The following is a 20,337-nucleotide window of genomic DNA, read 5'->3' as shown; positions in this document are numbered from 1 at the left end:
TCCCAGGTGGGGGTGGAAGGTCCTATATATAGGGGCAGTACTCAGTGACATCACTTCCTGAAACAGGAGGTAAAACAAATTATAACATAGTTTCCCAATATTAACATTCAATGTATCAAAATATATGATCATACACAGGGAATGTGATCAATATTTACAGTAATATACATACACATACAATATTCAATTAGGATTTAAAAAACAGTTTAGACATATTGAAACTATAAAAACGGTTTCAAGTAAAACTCCTCATTAAGGCCAAGAGGAGACAGTGTGTTCAGCCTGTGGATCCAGAAAGATTCCCTTTGAAGAGGTTTCCTCTCAATGTCCCCTCCCCTGAGTGACATCTTGACCATTTCTATTCCAATGTATCTCAGAGAACTAATAGGATGTTTATCTTGTACAAAATGAGCAGCAACCAGATTTTTTTGTCTCACCTGTCCGTATGTTGCTGCGGTGCTCACTGATCCGGGTCTTAAGGCTTCTACGGGTTTTCCCTATGTAAGACAGACCACAAGGACGTTTCAACATGTAAATAACATTGGTAGACATGCAGGTAATCAGGCCTTTGATCTGAAATCTTTGTCCTGTGCGGGGGTGGGTAATGAGTTGCATTTGTACGTAAAGCTGCATTGAGCACATTGGCCACATTTGTAATTACCCTCCGGAACCTTGACCAAAAAAGCTTCCCTTTTCTCTGGTGGGTAATCAGATTTAACCACAGTATCTCTCACGTTTGGGGGTCTTTTAAAAACCATACATGGGGGATATTTAAAAATGGGTTTCAATTGTGGGTCAGTATCAATAATGTACCAGTACTTCCTGATAATGTCCTTAAATGCCTCCTCCAATGGTGAGTATTGGGTAAAGCATGAATTGACTTATAGAGAGACTTTGAATAAGTGGACGTGGATGAAAGCTGTCACCTCTTAGGAGGGTATTCCTGTCCGTAGGTTTCCTATAGAGATCTGTAGAGAGGGAGGTTTTGTCCTTAATAACCATCACATCAAGAAAACTGATTTGTGATAGGTCATAGTTAATGCTGAAGTGAAGGTGTTCATTCATAGAGTTTAGGCAAGCATGGAATTCCAAAAGTTCTTCCTGGGTGCCTGTATAGATCACAAAAATGTAATCCAATCTCCAATTGGAAGAATATTGGAGAGAAAAGGGTTAAGGTCTGCATTCAGCACCACCTGTTTTTCATACATTCCTAGATATAGGTTAGTATAATTAGGACCCATAGTGCTCACCATCGCTGTCTCTTTGATCTGGAGGAAGAAGTCTCCCCTGAAGAGAAAATAGTTCACAAGTCCACAATACAATTGGTGCTGGGTAGAGCATTAGGGGGACGTACATCAAGGTAGAACATGAGGGCCTCTAGGCCGCCCTGATGGGGGATGTTAGTATATATACTGGTAATATCAAAAGTACACAGAGTAGAATTTTCAGGTACAGTTGAAGTCGGAAGTTTACATACACTTAGGTTGGAGTCATTAAAACTCGTTTTTCAACCACTCCACAAATGTCTTGTTAACAAACTATAGTTTTGGCAAGTCAGTTAGGACATCTACTTTGTGCATGACACAAGTAATTTTTCCAACAATTGTTTACAGACAGATTATTTCACTTATTCACTGTATCACAATTCCAGTGGGTCAGAAGTTTACACACACTAAGTTGACTGTGCCTTTAAACAGCTTGGAAAATTCCAGAAAATTATGTCATGGCTTTAGAAGCTTCTGATAGGCTAATTGACATAATTTGACTCAATTGGAGGTGTACCTGTGGATGCATTTCAAGGCCTACCTTCAAACTCAGTGCCTCTTTGCTTGACATCATGGGAAAATCTAAATAAATCAGCCAAGACCTCAGAAAAAAATTGTAAAGCTCCACAAGTCTGGTTCATCCTTGGGAACAATTTCCAATCGCCTGAAGGTACCACGTTCATCTGTACAAACAATAATGAGCAAGTATAAACACCACGGGACCACGCAGCCGTCATACCGCTCAGGAAGGAGACGCGTTCTGTCTCCTAGAGATGAACGTACTTTGATGCGAAAAGTGCAAATCAATCCCAGAACAACAGCAAAGGACATTGTGAAGATGCTGGAGGAAACGGATACAAAAGTATCTATATCCACAGTAAAACTAGTCCTATATTGACATAACCTGAAAGGCCGCTCAGCAAGGAAGAAGCCACTGCTCCAAAACCGCCATAAAAAAGCCAGACTACGGTTTGCAACTGCACATGGGGACAAAGATCGTACTTTTTGGAGAAATGTCCTCTGGTCTGATGAAACAAAAATAGAACTGTTTGGCCATAATGACCATCGTTATGTTTGGAGGAAAAAGGGGGAGGCTTGCAAGCCGAAGAACACCATCCCAAACGTGAAGCAAGTCGTGTTGTGGGGGTGCTTTGCTGCAGGAGGGACTGGTGCACTTCACAAAATAAATGACATCATGAGAAAGGAAAATTATGTGGCTATATTGAAGCAACATCTCAAGACATCAGTCAGAAAGTTAAAGCTTGATCACAAATGTGTCTTCCAAATGGACAATGACCCCAAGTTCCAAAGTTGTGGCAAAATGGCTTAAGGACAACAAAGTCAAGGTATTGGAGTAGCCATCACAAAGCCCTGACCTCAATCCCATAGAAGATGTGTGGGCAGAACTGAAAACGTGTGTGCGAGCAAGGAGGCCTACAAACCTGACTCAAGTTGCACTAGCTCTGTCAGGAGGAATGGGCCAAAATTCCCCAAACTTATTGTGGGAAGCTTGTGGAAGGCTACCCGAAATGTTTGACCCAAGTTAAACAATTTAAAGGCAATGCTACCAAATACTAATTGAGTGTATGTAAACTTCTGACCCACTGGGAATGTGATGAACGAAATAAAAGCTGAAATAAATCATTCTCTCTACTATTATTCTGACATTTCACATTCTTAAAATAAAGTGGTGATCCTAACTGACCTAAGACAGGGAATTTTTACTAGGATTAAATGTCAGGAATTTTGAAAAACTGAGTTTAAGTGTATTTGGCTAAGGTGTATGTAAACTTCCGACTTCAACTGTATATGGTCCACGGATTGAAAAAAATTTACGATTTGTAAAAAAAAAAAAGAAGAAAAGAACAGAGAGAGAGCGAAAGAGATACATGAATGTATTGTATTTGGTTACCTGTGTTTTCCACACTGAGAATGTAGTCTACGTGGTGGTAGAATGACCTCCAAAATGTTGATGATTCATCTGATTTAAAACCTGTTATTAACTTCCAGTAGGCCTAACTGGTTGAATTGACGTCAACTTAATACCTATTATTAAATATTTTAGCTTAATAACTACAACAATCTATTTGCAATTAGTACTGTTAGTACACTGAGATTGTAGCCTGGAGGTTGGACATACCAACAATAAGTCATGATAACCTTAATAATAATCTCCATGACAACTACATTATCATTTTTTATTTTATTTAACCTTTATTTAACCAGGCAAGTCAGTTAAGAACAGATTCTTATTTACAATGATGGTAGCTACTGTATTCTAGTCTGGGTGAACACATAAAGCTATTATTCACTTAAACTGGAATAATCTAATTGATAAAAGATTGGGCTGTATGTCCAACACATGATTAATATATGCCAACACCAGTTGATGGTTAACCTTAATAATAATCTTAATAATCTCTTTGATAAATACAGGGAAATGCCAAAATAATGGAAGCACTTGAGGAAATGAGGGATACAAAGTATATTGAAAGCAGGTGCTTCCACACAGGTGTGGTTTTCTGAGTTAATTAAGCAATTAACATCCCATCATGCTTAGGGTCATGTATAAAAATGCCCAGTTGCCTATTATTTTGGTTACCATGGCTAGAAGAAGAGCTCTCAGTGACTTTGAAAGAGGGGTCTCAAAGGAGCATAGGGGGTATAAAGTATGTGTGTGTGTGCGTGCGTGCGTGTGCGTGTGCGTGTGCGTGTGTGTGTGAGAGAGAGAGTCAGTCAGTCAGTCAGTCACCGGATCTCAACCCAATTGAACACTTATGGGAGATTCTGGCGCGGCACCTGAGACAGCGTTTTCCACTAAATGATGGAATTTCTCATGGGAGAATGGTGTTGCATCCCTCCAAGAGTTCCAGACACTTCTAGAATCTATGCCAAGGTGCACTGGAGCTGTTCTGGCAGCTCGTGGTGGCCCAGCTCCCTATTAAGACACTTCATGTTGGTGTTTCCTTTATGTTGTCAGTTACCTGTATATGATAGTACCATAGAAATATAATTAATATATATATATATATATTAAATGAATAGATCTATCTTTCTATGGATAGTACTGTATTAGGCTGGGTGTATTGTATACCAGGATGCCCAATTCCCTAAACACAGATTTCCCAGAAAACTATTTGGGTAGACAATCTATTTTCCAGAGCTCATTATTACCGAACGCAATTATCTCTCATCCTCTCACAGACAAACAGAAGACATTTGGGGATTTGATTATTGAACCTTCCTGCCATTCTGAAACACACACATGCACGCATGCATACACACACAGACACAAACTCTAAACAGACACACATACACACCCACATACTCAGCCGTGTCAGGCTCTCTCTCATTTAATCTCTCTCTCTCTCTCTCTCTCTCTCTCTCTCTCTCTCTCTCTCTCTCAGGAAGATTTCCTGTTAACTCTGATACGAGACATAAAATTGATGTTTTCAGTCGCTCACAGTTGCATTAATGAGGCTTTAACAGAATACAGCAAAGACACACACACACACACACAAAATCATAAAGGAAATTCTTCCCATGAACAAACGTCAATCATGGACATTACTGTAGAGTATATTACATTATAGGGTATAATTCTGATATAATAATGATAGATGATTATAACAGTTATATTAAGACCCATTCCTATTGGTGCTCTCTGATCCAGTGTTCCGGGTGTTCCAATGTTCATTTCTCACTGTGTGAGGGCATACAGTATAAAGACTGTTGTAAAGGAGGGACAGCACTTCACTGTGTTCTCAAATTCATGTTCAGGGAGAGATATTATTATTTTAATCGGAAGTCACATTTATGTGTGTGTGCGTGTATATGTGTGACCACACATAAAATTGTGATGCTGTCATCTCACAGAGTTGACCTTCATAAAAGAGTTCAGAAATCAGAACAATGTCCATGAATCCATATTCCCTGTAACTTGATATCTGGAGGGACAGAGCTTTACCATAATCAACACAGTCTCTCTCTCTCTCTGTGTGTGTGTAGAGAGCTCTAATCTTCTATCCAGTGGGTGGGGATGGACAGCTTGTGGGTGTGTGATGGAGATTAGACCTAAGTACTCTCCTATTTGGCAGTCTGTAATGGCCTTAGACATAAACTGACATTTTGTTAGTTGTAAACCCATGTCCTCATAGTCTTGTACAAAGGAGACGTTTTGATTTTCAAACTTGATTCTCAAGCAGTGATAGAGTAGTTTGGGTGTTCTCAATAAAATATTTTTTATGAAAGCAGGGCGTGATGGTTTAAAGTTAGCCATTATCCTGAAGTCTTGTAGAGGCAGTCTGTGGTAGCTTGATGGTGTAAATGGCAATTTTGATAGCAGTGCGATGTCGTGCAACATCATAGTCGTGTACAAATGTGTTTTGGGTATTTTCTATGAAAGCATCTCTAATATGTTTGTAGTAGAAATTAGAGTAATGATCATTGTCAGTCTGGCTGAAAAGAGGCCGTTATGCCTCCATCCACAGAAAACTGGAGCAGGTCCATATCAACATAGCAGCTCAGAATAGGAGTGCTGATCCAGGATCTGTCCATATAATATTATTCATTATGATCTAAAAGCCACTCTCCTACTCTGAGACATTGTGGATACGGGCCCCTGATATGGTTGTCTTATGAACACAGAGGTGGTGAAAAGTAAAGGCTCTCTGATTAACAATGAGACTGAACAAATACATTGACAGGAAGCAGTGTTGCCAAGCATAACTAGTGACCTTAATTCATCATTAGGGTTAAACTAACATTCATAGCTAGGTCTAGATAAACATTCTTAGCTAGGGCTAGACTATCATTGCTAGTTAGGGCTAGACTATCATTCCTAGCTAGGGCTAGACTATCATTCCTAGTTAGGGCTAGACTATCATTCCTAGTTAGGGCTAGACTATCATTCCTAGTTAGGGCTAGACTATCATTGCTAGTTAGGGCTAGACTATCATTCCTAGCTAGGGCTAGACTATCATTCCTAGCTAGGGCTAGACTATCATTCCTAGTTAGGGCTAGACTATCATTCCTAGTTAGGGCTAGACTATCATTCCTAGCTAGGGCTAGACTATCATTCCTAGCTAGGGCTAGACTATCATTTCTAGCTAGGGCTAGACTATCATTCCTAGTTAGGGCTAGACTATCATTCCTAGCTAGGGCTAGACTATCATTCCTAGCTAGGGCTAGACTATCATTCCTAGCTAGGGCTAGACTATCATTCCTAGTTAGGGCTAGACTATCATTCCTAGCTAGGGCTAGACTATCATTCCTAGCTAGGACAAGACTAACAACCCAAAAGGCAGACTATTATGTGTCAGCCATCTACTATGGTGGGAAATGAAGACAGCAGATGACAACTTATGATAAGGCTGAGGACTGCTGGCAGAGTTAGCGAGACAGAGGAAATGACTATTCACTAGTTAAAGGACCAGTTTAGAATATTTATTGAGGAAACAGAATGGATGTGATAATGAGGATTCAGGAAGTCAATGAGAATGGAACGGATGAAGCAGAGGGTTGCAGATGAAGGATCCAGAGGGTTGACTCTGTAGAGTTTGGCTTGGAGTCTCAGGTAGACGTCACCGTCAGGCTGTGGAAGTTAGGCTGCTGTGGTGATGACAATCCCCCCCCCCCCAAGAGATCCTCGGAAGAACCTTAGAGATACAAGCTAGACGGATGCAAAACCTTGATCAGGCTTGTAACATGCAGTGTCATTCAACGCAACATGCACTGCAGACCAAGAGGAGGAATGTTAGTTTGGTCAGGTTTAAGTAGGGTGGCAGTGGTGCTTAACGAGAGTGAGGACAAGGGTGGGGGCTAGAATACCATTCCTAGCTAGGGCTAGACTCTCATTCCTAGCTAAGGCTAGACAAACCTTCATTGCTAGGGCTAGACTAACATTCATTGCTAGGGCTAGACTAACATTCCTAACGAGGGGTAGACTAACATTCATAGCTAGGATTAGACTAACATTCCTAGCTAGGGTAAGACTAACATTCATAGCTAGGGCTAGACTAACATTTATAACTAGGGCTAAACTAACATTTATAACTAGGGCTAGACTAACATTCATATAAATGTAAACTCTCAGGCTGAGATTGTATTGCCCAAGAATTCAGAGTTCCTTCACATAATTCAAACTAGACCCAAAGAGGTTCAGGTTCACAGCCAACAGGTGTGTGTGTGTGTGTGTGTGTGTGTGTGTGTGTGTGTGTGTGTGTGTGTGTGTGTGTGTGTGTGTGTGTGTGTGTGTGTGTGTGTGTGTGTGTGTGTGTGTGCAAAACTAAAACCTTCTTGAAGGTAACAGCACTCACTTTTGCCCCCAGTGGCTGATTTCCACATAATCTCCCGACATCCTCAGATGGATGGACGTGGAATACTGACTTGTACCGTGGGCTACCGGGCTGGGACAGATACCTACAGAAAGCATCTCTGTGTCGTTTTATTGGGGTTAAATGTAATGGTGTTATCTTTCATATTGGAACCCGACACCTTGATTCTGTATCTGTTATGTTGTTAGAGTAAAGTTTCCTATCAAAGTTAACTCTTATATACTTCCTACTGAGATGCATTGTGATCATAACTCATTGCAACCGCCTGTTACTCACACACACACACACACACACACACACACACACACACACACACACACACACACACACACACACACACACACACACACACACACACACACACACACACACACACACTACTCGCGTTTCCTGACGTATAGCTGAACACTCCTGTCTGGTGACACAGTTGACACCGTCCGTCTCTGTCCTATTCAGACACAGTCGGTAAATTTACCACGTTAACTCTTCCTCTCTGTCCGTTGGTTTATAATGAGACACCAGCCTAGCTCTCCAGTCTCCAGCAGAAACAGACCGGCTGTAGGGCAGTTCGGCAAATGCCAGATGGGCTGGTCCATTGTTAGCTGAGTGGGCATGTCTAAATAGTTTTTTCTTGAGCAGAATTATCATTATTTGGCTAATACTAGGGGCCTTGAAGAAAACAATGGGCCAGTGTGGGGGCCTCAAGGAAAACCGGTGTTATAAATGCCCAGGCCGATTTCTGGTCCCACTCCGTCTCTGGTCTCCAGCCCATACAGCATTATATTATATTAGATTATATTTTACAAATCTCTCATGTCATTCGCTCTCCGCAGTCTCTATGGGTTTTTTTCATTACTGGTACCTACTGAACGAGAATGCTAGAAAAGAATGGAATGACTTCTTATCCTATTAGAACCCAATGGCCTGTGGAAAGTATTGGAGGCACACACACACACACACACACACACACACACACACACACACACACACACACACACACACACACACACACACACACACACACACACACACACACACACACACCACTTCCCTCTGTTATCGCAATGCGTCATTAGAAGTTTTATCAATTTTTCTAGAAAAAAATCATGCCGGTGATTCATAAATGCAGCTTTTTTTATACAACTGCATTTTTCTATGAGTCTCTTGTTGTAGCTGGAACCTGATGCACCGGAGGGAGGGATGTGTGTGTTAATGTGTGTGATGAACAACAATCAGCCAGGAGCAGAGAGCTCTGAATGGGATGACATGAATGAAACAGATATTGTGAAGTGGCAAACAGATATTGAAGAGGGCCAAGCGTGTCATGATGAATGTATTATTCGACAAATTAGATATTTTCACTCATCTTGGGTAAAAAAAATAAAAATAAATTAAAACATTGTTACATTTCAACTGACACTGTATTTTTTGTGCACGTTATAAGGAATAGGGTGCATTATATAGGGAATAGGGTGTTATTTGGGGTGCTTCCTAGAATGCAATTCAGGCCCCTAATCTAGGTCAATATATAGTAGGAGGAAGATAGCCTTACTGTCATAGTCCGACTTACCACCTGTATGTCAGTTGGAATAGTGCCTTGAGTGCAGGTTGGGCCCTAGCCTGTCAGAGATGTCTTCATGGGTCTGTTCACAGTACCACAGTGTAGGAGGAGGATACTAGAGGATAACCTTCCTGTCACAGCCTGTGATTTATTACCTATCTGTCTGAAGGGGGGCTCCAGTCTCTCACTCATTCAATTACCACTGTTTTATGACTCGCAGACCATCCACAGAGCACACATGCGCACACGCACACGCACACACACAGCATCCCCCAGAGTAAACACAGTAATCTCTGCTCAATCAAATACAGCCAGAGGGCCTCGTCCAGATCGGATAACTCACAGTCCTGAAGATGCCATGCTGCCAGGCAGTCCCTACTCCCCACCTTTATTGGTTTGTTTGGGCTTTTACAGCAAATAGCTAATAACTGAGTCTGTCTGGTCTCTCTACCCGCTGCTGCCACAACACATCACAACACAACAATACAAAAAATTGGCCTGTTTTTTTAGACTCATTTTCTCCTGGCTGTCACTGAGGGAAAGAGCTGTTCGGTTGTTCATCGATAATCTGTTCATCAATATGTTTCCAAGCCCACGACCAAACATAACATCATGAAATGTTCTACCGTCTATGTTGGAGATGAGGACAAAACAACAATCGTGATATTGATGATTTCTCAGACATTTTTGAACATTTCCTGGCTGTCACTGTAGAAAGAGCTGTTTGTCTGTCCTTTGATAAACTCGACAAAACTTTCTACCGTTAGTCCAACTAATCACACATTACAAACATCTCGTAGACCATCTATGTTGGAGATCAGAACAAAACAACAATTATCACTGTCTAGCCTTTTCCTTATTGGTTCAATGAATCTCAATCACATGCTGGTAATGATCATAACAATCTCATTCCACACCTTGCAATAACCCTGATGTAACGTTGGCGCGCTGAGACATCCTCCTCCGGGAGTCTCTGCAAACCTAAGAAGGATGCCGGCAATTGAACCTCGGTCGGTTGCCTGACTGCCTCTAATTTCAACCATTTGAAACATATCTGTAATCTTTTCCTGCTGCATTACCTTCGGGGTGTGTGTGTCTCTCCAAGGATGAGGAGCTTCTGAAAGAACAGATACTCGTTATCGCTTATCTCCTCAAGCGCTGCAGCGCCGACACGAGTCGGTGACGACGGTGGCAGGCCTGCTAGCCTACAGTACAGCCTTGAGTACCACTCTCTCTTCCATGTTTGTGTGGTTTTATTGGATGATAGGACAGTGAAAAGAAGTGTGAGACAGAAGGGGACTGGGTAGAGTTTGAACCCATGCCAAATCAGGCCAATCAGCGTCCTGTCCAGGGGGTGTACTTATACATCAAATTGCCTCAAGTTACAACAAGAGATAAGCTCCTGACCAATGAGCCGTTCTGGCTACTGACCAATGGGCCGTTCTGGCTCCTGACCAATGGGCCGTTCTGGCTCCTGACCAATGGGCCGTTCTGGCTCCTGACCAATGGGCCGTTCTGGCTCCTGCCCTATGGGCCGTTCTGGCTCCTGCCCTATGGGCCGTTCTGGCTCCTGCCCTATGGGCCGTTCTGGCTCCTGCCCTATGGGCCGTTCTGGTCTTGCCCTATGAGCTGTTCTCAAGCGAGGCTGCTTACTTTACTTACTACAACTCAGGCTGCTACGTGTTGTTTTCATATTTCAGCTGAAAGTTCCCACTTAGCCACTTAGCAGGGGGGAGGAGTGGTCCCCAGATGTGAGAGCAGTGGAGGGATGGATGGGGGAGCTGGAGAATGACTGGGAGGGGGGGTTTGTTAGTAAGAGTGACCAGAATAAGCTGGCTGTTTGTTATGTTGGCCCCCCGGGGACCCTTAGGATAGACTACTAGGGAACTCTGGACAGGCTCCATCTGGCTCCATGCTGAGTGGGTCAGAGAGATAACACACACACTCTGGACCAATCGCTGGGGGATGACACATCCAGAAAAACATTCCTCTCTCTAGGATCACATCCTTAAAGTGGGCTATGGGGTAATGTTTCTGTTTATATATATCTCAATATGGGATCAGCACTTTTCCTCGACCCATGAGACCTGAGAAAATACTCCAGTTATAAGAGAACTAAAAGTGTGTGAATGTTTAAATGAGGCCTCTGACTGGACATCATACTGTACCACATAGTAGTTCATGAAAAATGGAATACCACGGGCTATCTGCTGCTTTTTGGGGTCATTTTTCATTTCGTGAAAGATTTGATCTCACTATTTTGCTGAGAAAATCCCCCATGGTCTGAGTAATTCCCCATGAAACAAACAAAACGACCAACATGTGAGCAGAGAAAGAGAGAGAAAGAGAGCGAGAGAGAGAGTGTAGAGAGCAGAGCAGAGCAGATGGTTTCCCTCCCCTAAGCTCTCCTCTCCACTTTTCCTGCCGCTGCTCGGGTGGACAGACCTGCCTGTTGTGAGGAAAGAAGGATCAAATGATTACTTCATCAGCATTCCAAGCAGCAACTCATACGGACAGCTGATTCTCTCACTCCTCTCCCTGTACATGGCCCCGTCCACACTCAGGTTGTACAACTGACGTACAACACATTTGACACAACTGTTTTAATACAGCAGAGAGTTTGTCTGCACAATTGTATTTAAACAAAGGTTGTCAAGAATCCGCACAATGGTTGTGTAATCGTTTTTGTGCAGTGAAGCTCTCCGTTGTCCCACAACAATACCAGTGGTAACACAACCGTTGTGTCAAATAACTTGTGCATCAGTTGTACAACCTGAGTGTATACAGGGCCCCTGATTAGCATTTGACCTGCTTTGTGTCTTATTTTTATATTCCCCACATCCATCCATCCACCCACCCATCCTTCCTGACCACCCATCCACCCATCCTTCCACTAACTACAAGCACAAGCATTTCGCTACACTCGCAGCTGCTAACCATGTGTATATGACCAATAAAATCTGATTTGATTTGACCCATCCGTCTCCCCATCCACCCATCCATCCACCCATCTGCCCACCCATCCACCCATCTTTCCTCCCATCCACTAACCATAAGCTCTAAGGATATAAGGCTTCTTTGTAAATCAAAAACATGAGGCATATTTCTGCCTTTTTCTCAGCGATTGTTGATGTATTTAAAAACTTCCCATTTGTCTTTCCCTGTGGGAAGGGATTGAGGGAGGGGTGAGAGGATGGAAGGATGAGAGGATAGAGGGCAGATGTGGTTGGAGCGGTAGAGGAGAGGAGAGAGAGAGCATGGAGTTGCTTCAGGGCCCAAGGCTTATTTCTAAAATGCACTTTTTGAGAGAGAGAGAAACACACACACACACACACACACACACACACACACACACACACACACACACACACACACACACACACACACACACACACACACACACACACACACACACACACACACACACACACACACACACACACACACACACACACACACACCTGTATTGATTAACAATGTGTTGCTCTAAGAGAGCTACAAACAAAGTGACTCCCTGCAGACTCTCTACAAGAGCATCTCTTTACTATGACCTTTGCTATGCTGCCATGCAACCAATTCATTGGCATAGTTTAAAAGTATTTTCTTCCCAAATAGTAAATAAATACATGGGCTCACAAGTGGGATGGAATACAGTTTTCCACTAGCTGTCAGCTGTATTTGAATATTTTATTTTTAATTTAACCTTTATTTAACTAGGCAAGTCAGTTAAGAACAAATTGTTATTTACAATGACGGCCTACCCCGGCCAAACCCGGACGACGCTGGGCCAATTGTACGCCGCCCTATGGGACGCCCAATCACGGCCGGATGTGATGCAGCCTGGCTAATAACAATGGATGGATAGGTTCTGAAAACAAGTTGAGCTATCAAGTGGAATAGAATAATCAAATTACACTAGCTGTGAACAAGTGTATTTGAAGAATAGAGCAAAGCGTGAGAGATTGTTTCATTATGGTTGTCCAGTAGGCTTAGAGTTAAGTCAATAGACTACGTAGTTACTGTGGATCAACTATCTCAGAGCATATGATCATCTCCTGTTTATGACAAATGATTATTATTTGATGTGGATTAGGTCCTATTAAACAGTAGCCAACTGTCATTGTTAATTCAGTCTAAAGATTGATAAAAGCCTCCAACTGAACCTATTTACCACCCATTTTCCAGATCAAATAAACGTACAGTATAAACGCACACACACACACAGAGAGAGAGAGAGAGAGAGAGAGAGAGAGAGAGAGAGAGAGAGAGACACACAGCCTTGTAACAAATACATATTTGCTAATGCACCTGTTTTTCATTTTAAGTGCCACGCAACAAGGCTCATTCCCAGCTTAAATATTTGCTCGTCATGTAGGTTTAACATCCGCATTGTTCTTCTAGCTCTCTGAGGTGCATTAAATAACATGTACAAGTAACCACCTCTCTTAGAGTACATCCCAAATGGAAACCATTGCATCCCAAATGGCCGATAGGGCTCTGGTCAAAAGTAGTGCACTATGTAGGGAATAGGGTGCCTTTTGGGAAGCATCCCTTTCAAGCTCTCTCATGGAGCGCAGCACAAAGCAGCACTCCAAAAACCAGCCCAAATACAACACCCCTCACTGTTTATATCCTCTCTTTCTTTGATAGATATGAACATGAAGGTTGTATACGATAACAAATATACTAATGCTCAATTTTACATCATATTCATTTATGTTTTGTGTTTTCTTTATATTGTTGTCTACATTTACCCTTTTGTGGATCAGTGGAGTAATTTAAGATCAGACTTATGTTACCTGTCTGTCTGGTATACTCATAACAGCAATGACATTTATATTGTGTGTTTTCCTTTAATCCTGTAACAGCAATGACACACAGCCTGGTATGTGACTGGTATCAACGTGAAACATGGTCAGTCGCTTTTTCCAGGAAATACAATTATTTAGATGATGTACACAGTGTGTGTGCCACAGGAGGCTGCTGAGGGGAGGAAAGCTCATAATAATGGCTGGAATGGAATCAATGGAATGGCATCAAACACATGGAAATCACAGGTTTAATGTATCTGATACCATTCCACCTATTCTGCTCCAGCCATTACCACGAGCCCGTCCTCCTCAATTAAGGTGCCACCAACCAAATCAATTTAGAGTTTTCCTCTTTTCAATATAAATGATTAAAAAAACATATTGCAACCAATAGAATGGTATATATATGGGGATACAACCATCCCAGCTCTGCAGATTTTGCGGCGACGAGACAGAACCATTAGATCTGTTTTGATCCAGGAACGGATGAAGAATTGCAACATGTACCTGGAGTTAACTCTGGAGATAGGGTGGTCTGAAAAGTCATAGTCAATCGATCAATAATATAATAATACTCTAAGCAGAAATGTTTTTCTTTCATTTATAATTTGTAGAAACTATGAGAATAGAAAGGTTCAGAACTTTTGTGAAACGGCACAGTTGGAAAAACATATGGCAAATAGAAATCAACTGGATGGTGTTCAGAGATGGATGGAAGGGGTTGAGTGGAGCTGAAGGATGGACTAAAGACAAACAAAATATAACTTATGTAAAATATACTGTGTCTGTAAAATGTATATAGTACGTATAAGCTGGAAGTAGAAGCCTAAGTGGTGGTGTTCATTAGTTTAATCCAATTAAGGGAGGGGTGGTAGGGTTAAGGGAAAATAATAAAGGAAAATATATATAAATAAATTATATATATATATTATTATCTATATTTTTAACATAATATATACACTATATTTATACAGTACCGGTCAAAAGTTTTAGAACACCTACTCATTCAAGGATTTTTCTTTACCTTTTACTATTTTCTACATTGTAGAATAACAGTGAAGACATTAAAACTATGAAATAACACATATGGAATCATGTAGTAACCAAAAAAGTGTTAAACAAATCAAAATATATTTTATATTTGAGATTCTTCAAATAGCCACCCTTTGCCTTGATGACAACTTTGCACACTCTTGGCATTCTCTCAACCAGCTTCACATGGAATGCTTTTCCAACAGTCTTGAAGGAGTTCCCACATATGCTGAGCACTTGTTGGCTGCTTTTCCTTGACTCTACGGTCCGACTCATCCCAAGCTATCTCAATTTGGTTGAGGTCGGGGGATTGTGGAGGCCAGGTCATCTGATGCAGCACTCCATCACTCTCCTTCTTGGTAAAATAGTCCTTACACAGCCTGGAGGTGTGTTGGGTCATTGTCGTGTTGAAAAACAAATCATAGTCCCAATAAGCCCAAACCAGATGGGATGGTGTATCGCTGCAGAATGCTGTGGTAGCCATGCTGGTTAAGTGTGCCTTGAATTCTAAATAAATCACAGACAGTGTCACCAGCAAAGCACCCCCACATCATCACACCTCCTACTCCATGCTTTACAGTGGGAAATACACATGCGGAGATCATCCGTTCACCCACACCGAGTCTCACAAAGACACGGCTGTTGGAACCAAAAATCTCAGATTTGGACTCCAGACCCAAGGACAAATTTCCACCGGTTGCCTCCCGAGTGGCGCAGTGGTCTAAGGCACTGCATCGCAGTGCTAGCTGTGCCAGTAGAGATTCTGGGTTCGAGCCCAGGCTCTGTCGCAGCCGGCCGCGACCAGGAAGCCCATGGGGCGGCGCACAATTGGCCCAGCGTCGTCCGGGTTAGAGAGGGTTTGGCGGCAGGGATATCCTTGTCTCATCGCGCACTAGCGACTCCTGTGGCGGGCCGGGTGCAGTGCACACTGACCAGGTCGCCAGGTGTACGGTGTTTCCTCCCACACATTGGTGCGGCTGGCTTCCGGGTTGGATGTACATTGTGTCAAGAAGCAGTGCGGCTTGGTTAGGTTGTGCTTCGGAGGACGCATGGCTCTCAACCTTCACCTCTCCCGAGTCCGTACGGGAGTTGCAGCGACGAGACAAGACTGTAACTACTACCAATTGGATACCACGAAATTGGGGAGAAAAAAGGGGTGAAAAATCCCCCAAAATAAAAAAATATAAAAAATCCACCGGTCTAATGTCCATTGCTCGTGTTTCTTGGCCCAAGCAAGTTTCTTCTTCTTATTGGTGTCCTTTAGTAGTGGTTTCTTTGCAGTAATTCAATCATGAAGGCCTAATTCACACAGTCTCCTCTGAACAGTTGATGTTGAGATGTGTCTGTTACTTGAACTCTGTGAAGCATTTATTTGGGCTGCAATTTCTGAGGCTGGTAACTGTAATGAAATTAACCTCTGCAGCAGAGGTAACTCTGGGTCTTCCTTTCCTGTGGTGGTCCTCATGAGAGCCAGTTTCATCATAGCGCTTGATGGTTTTTGCGACTGCACTTGAAGAAACTTTCAAAGTTCTTAAAATCTTCCGGATTGACTGACCTTCAAAGCTTAAAGTATTGATGAACTGTCGTTTCTATTTGCTTATTTGAGCTGTTCTTGCCATAATATGGCCTTGGTCTTTTACCAAATAGGGCTATCTTCTGTATACCACCCCTACCTTGTCACAACACAACTGATTGTCTCAAACGCATTAAGGAGTAAATAAATTCCACAAATTAACTTTTAAGAAGGCAAACCTGTTAATTGAAATGCATTCCAAGTGCCTACCTCAACTATCTGAAGCTGGTTGAGAGAATGCCAAGAGTGTGCAAAGCTGTCGTTAAGGCAAAGGGAGGCTACTTTGAAGAATCTCAAATATAAATATATTTGGATATATTTAACACTTTGTTGGTTATTTCATAGTTTTTATGTCTTCACTATTATTCTGCAATGTAGAAAATAATACAAATAAAGAAATACACTTGAATGAGTAGGTGTTCTAAAACTTTTGACCGGTAGTGTATATGGGGGATTGGAAATGATGGAGACAATTAAATCTATCTGCAATATTAAAGCTGATCCACCCCCTAAAAATAAATCATTAAAATAAAGTGCCACCAATCTCCTGTGGTCTCTCTCCTCTCTCTCTCTCTCTCTCTCTCTCTCTCTCTCTCTCTCTCTCTCTCTCTCTCTCTCTCTCTCTCTCTCTCTCTCTCTCTCTCTCTCTCTCTCTCTCTCTCTCTCTCTCTCTCTCTCTCTCTCTCTCTCTCTCTCTCTCTCTCTCTCTCTCTCTCTCTCTCTCTCTCTCTCTCTCTCTCTCTCTCTCTCTCTCTCTCTCTCTCTCTCTCTCTCTCTCTCTCTCTCTCTCTCTCTCTCTCTCTCTCTCTCTCTCTCACACACACACACACACACACAGAGCGTCACAGGTTGTCGAACAGAGAGTGAGCGTAGAGCGTGAGAAAGAGAGAGAGCGTGAGAAAGAGAGAGAGACAGAGAGAGAGAGAGAGGGGAAACAACCCTTACAGAAAAAACATTTCGAATTTCACTTGATCACATGTGAAGTGTTCCAAAAACAAATGTTTTCATGTGATCACATGGTCTTATGTAAAGTTTATATGATAATGTGACAACATGTAAACCAACGTGATAACATGGAACTATACGTGTTAATACATGTGATCACATGTGAAGTGTTCCAAATGAACATTTTCACATGATTTCACATGTGAAATTTCATGTGATATCGTGTGATTTTCCACATGTGAAATGATGTTTTTTCTGTAAGGGAACTTGATGAATACTATAACATGAAGCTTAAATGACGCTGAAATGCATTGGTTGGATCTTTTTCTATTCAACTCCATTCTCATTGTCCCATGAGGGGGTGGCTAAATTAATATTGTCTTTACAACAGTACACACACACACTCACACTCACACACACATACAGTACACTAGTTGCGGTCGGTGCCGTTTAAGATAAGGGAGGAAGATAATTGTTTTTATGAGCATGGCCTTATTTCCATTACAGCATATTGGATGACTGTCAGTCATATTCCATTCACCCACCTCATTGTAACATCGATAGGTTTAGGCTACTACATGATACATTTTCTCTATACCCATCATGAGGTTGCTACAACCTAGCCTATGAATGAAAGTTTACGACGTAGGTGCACAGGTCGAGAGAAACATTTGAGTAATCAAAGTGACAGACAGTGACAAATTCAATATCACCTTGCACACGCTTGCATGCATCTAGCGTGTATTCATTAGCCCAACAGTTCCAAACTATAGTTTCGATTGGAGAAATTCAGGTGTGTTTATCCCTGTTTCATTCCTTTTGCTTCCGTTTAAGAAACATTTTCCAACCGAATTGGCGGAATGAATACACCCCTGATCACACGCAGACACGGTTCACTTTCATAGCCATACAAACAGCATGACAGCACGTTGTATAATTCCTTCTCGCATCTACGCACTCTCCTCCTCATCGCCCTTTGCTTGTGGACTTGAGTGCACAAAACATCAGCTGGTTGTGGCCAGGCGAAAAAAACTTTCCAAACCAAATCTTTATATCATAACCACTAACCGCTACACACAGCCTACATTGTTGTCACTTAATTAGCTTACATCAGATTAGTCAACATAGCTATTGGAACTAACACATTATTAAACTCACTACAATCATGCAGTACAGTATAGTCAGCAAGCAGTTTAGCGGTTACACAGGCGGGCCCTGTTGGCAATAAATTAATAAAACCAAAAGCTTACCTTAACTTGGAAGAGTTCCAATGTTGGATAGCCGTAGCCAGCTAGCTAACATAGCATCCCTTTCGGTTTGAGCCAGGTGTTTGAGTAGGCTAAACTAGCTAGCTATATTCTCTAGCTAAGTGAAAGTGAAAAAAATACAACGACATATTGTGGGCTCTCTCTCCTGCTTCTCATTCATTTTAAAATAAATACATTTGTTCAAAACTGTTCAACTATTGTCTTTCTCGCTCTTTGAGTTGACTACTCACCACATTTTATAAACTGCAGTGCTCGTTAGCTGTAGCTTATGCTCTAAGTACTAGATTCATTCTCTGATCCTTTGCTTGGGTGGACAACATGTCAGTTCATGCTACAAGAGCTCTGATAGGTTGGAGGACATTCTTCAGGAGTTGTTATAATTACTGTGTAAGACGTAAATATATTTTGTATAGTTTTATCTAAAAATTATAATTATTTTAATGTTTCACAAATTGTTGTATTTTATGAAATTCACTGAGGAGGATGGTCCTCCCCTTCCTCCTCTGGGGAGCCTCCATACACACACACACACACACACACACACACACACACACACCACACACACACACACACACACACACACACACACACACACACACACACACACACACACAGTCAGTGAGTAATAACGTTACAGTCATCATCACAAGGCTCTTATCTGTTTTAATCAGAGTGACATTTTAATCAGGTTGACCTTACAGTATATAAACCTTTTTTATGTGTGTGGATGTGTGTGTGTGTGTGTGGTGTGTGTGCGTGCCGCTTGTGCGTGTACTGAGCACTGATTGGCATTGACAACACCCGTAGGTGGACAGTGATGGCACGTAATACAGTGACATGGGCGTCATTCATTTTATTTTATTTTATTTCACCTTTATTTAACCAGGTAGGCAAGTTGAGAACAAGTTCTCATTTACAATTGCGACCTGGCCAAGATAAAGCAAAGCAGTTCGACAACATACAACAACACAGAGTTACACATGGAGTAAAACAACATACAATCAATGATGCAGTAGAAAAAAATAAGACTATATACAATGTGAGCAAATGATGTGAGATAAGGGAGGTTAAGGCAAAAAAATGCCATGGTGGCAAAGTAAATAAAGTATAGCAAGAAAAACACTGGAATGGTAGATTTGTAGTTTGAAGAAAGTTCAAAGTTAAAATATAAATAATATGGTGCAAAGGAGCAAAATAAATAAAATAAATAAATACAGTAGGGGAAGAGGTAGTAGTTTGGGCTAAATTATAGATGGGCTATGTACAGGTGCAGTGATCTGTGAGCTGCTCTGACAGCTGGTGCTTAAAGCTAGTGAGGGAGATAAGTGTTTCCAGTTTCAGAGATTTTTGTAGTTCGTTCCAGTCATTGGCAGCAGAGAACTGGAAGGAGAGACGACCAAAGGAGGAGTTGGCTTTAGGGGTGACCAGAGAGATATACCTGCTGGAGCGCGTGCTACAGGTGGGTGCTGCTATGGTGACCAGTGAGCGGAGATAAGGGGGGACTTTACCTAGCAGGGTCTTGTAGATGACCTGGAGCCAATGTGTTT

At 41.9% G+C, this 20,337-nt stretch overlaps 1 pseudogene; it reads right to left on the bottom strand.

Annotated features, from left to right (window-relative positions):
• Positions 1 to 11,638: 11,638 nt before the first annotated feature.
• LOC115147870 (glyoxalase domain-containing protein 4 pseudogene) overlaps positions 11,639 to 20,337 on the bottom strand; it is a 29,710-nt pseudogene continuing 21,011 nt past the window's right edge.

This window comes from Salmo trutta, chromosome 14 (assembly GCF_901001165.1).
Source record: "Salmo trutta chromosome 14, fSalTru1.1, whole genome shotgun sequence".
Taxonomy (NCBI): domain Eukaryota; kingdom Metazoa; phylum Chordata; class Actinopteri; order Salmoniformes; family Salmonidae; genus Salmo; species Salmo trutta.
This window is presented reverse-complemented; position numbering and strand designations above follow the sequence as displayed.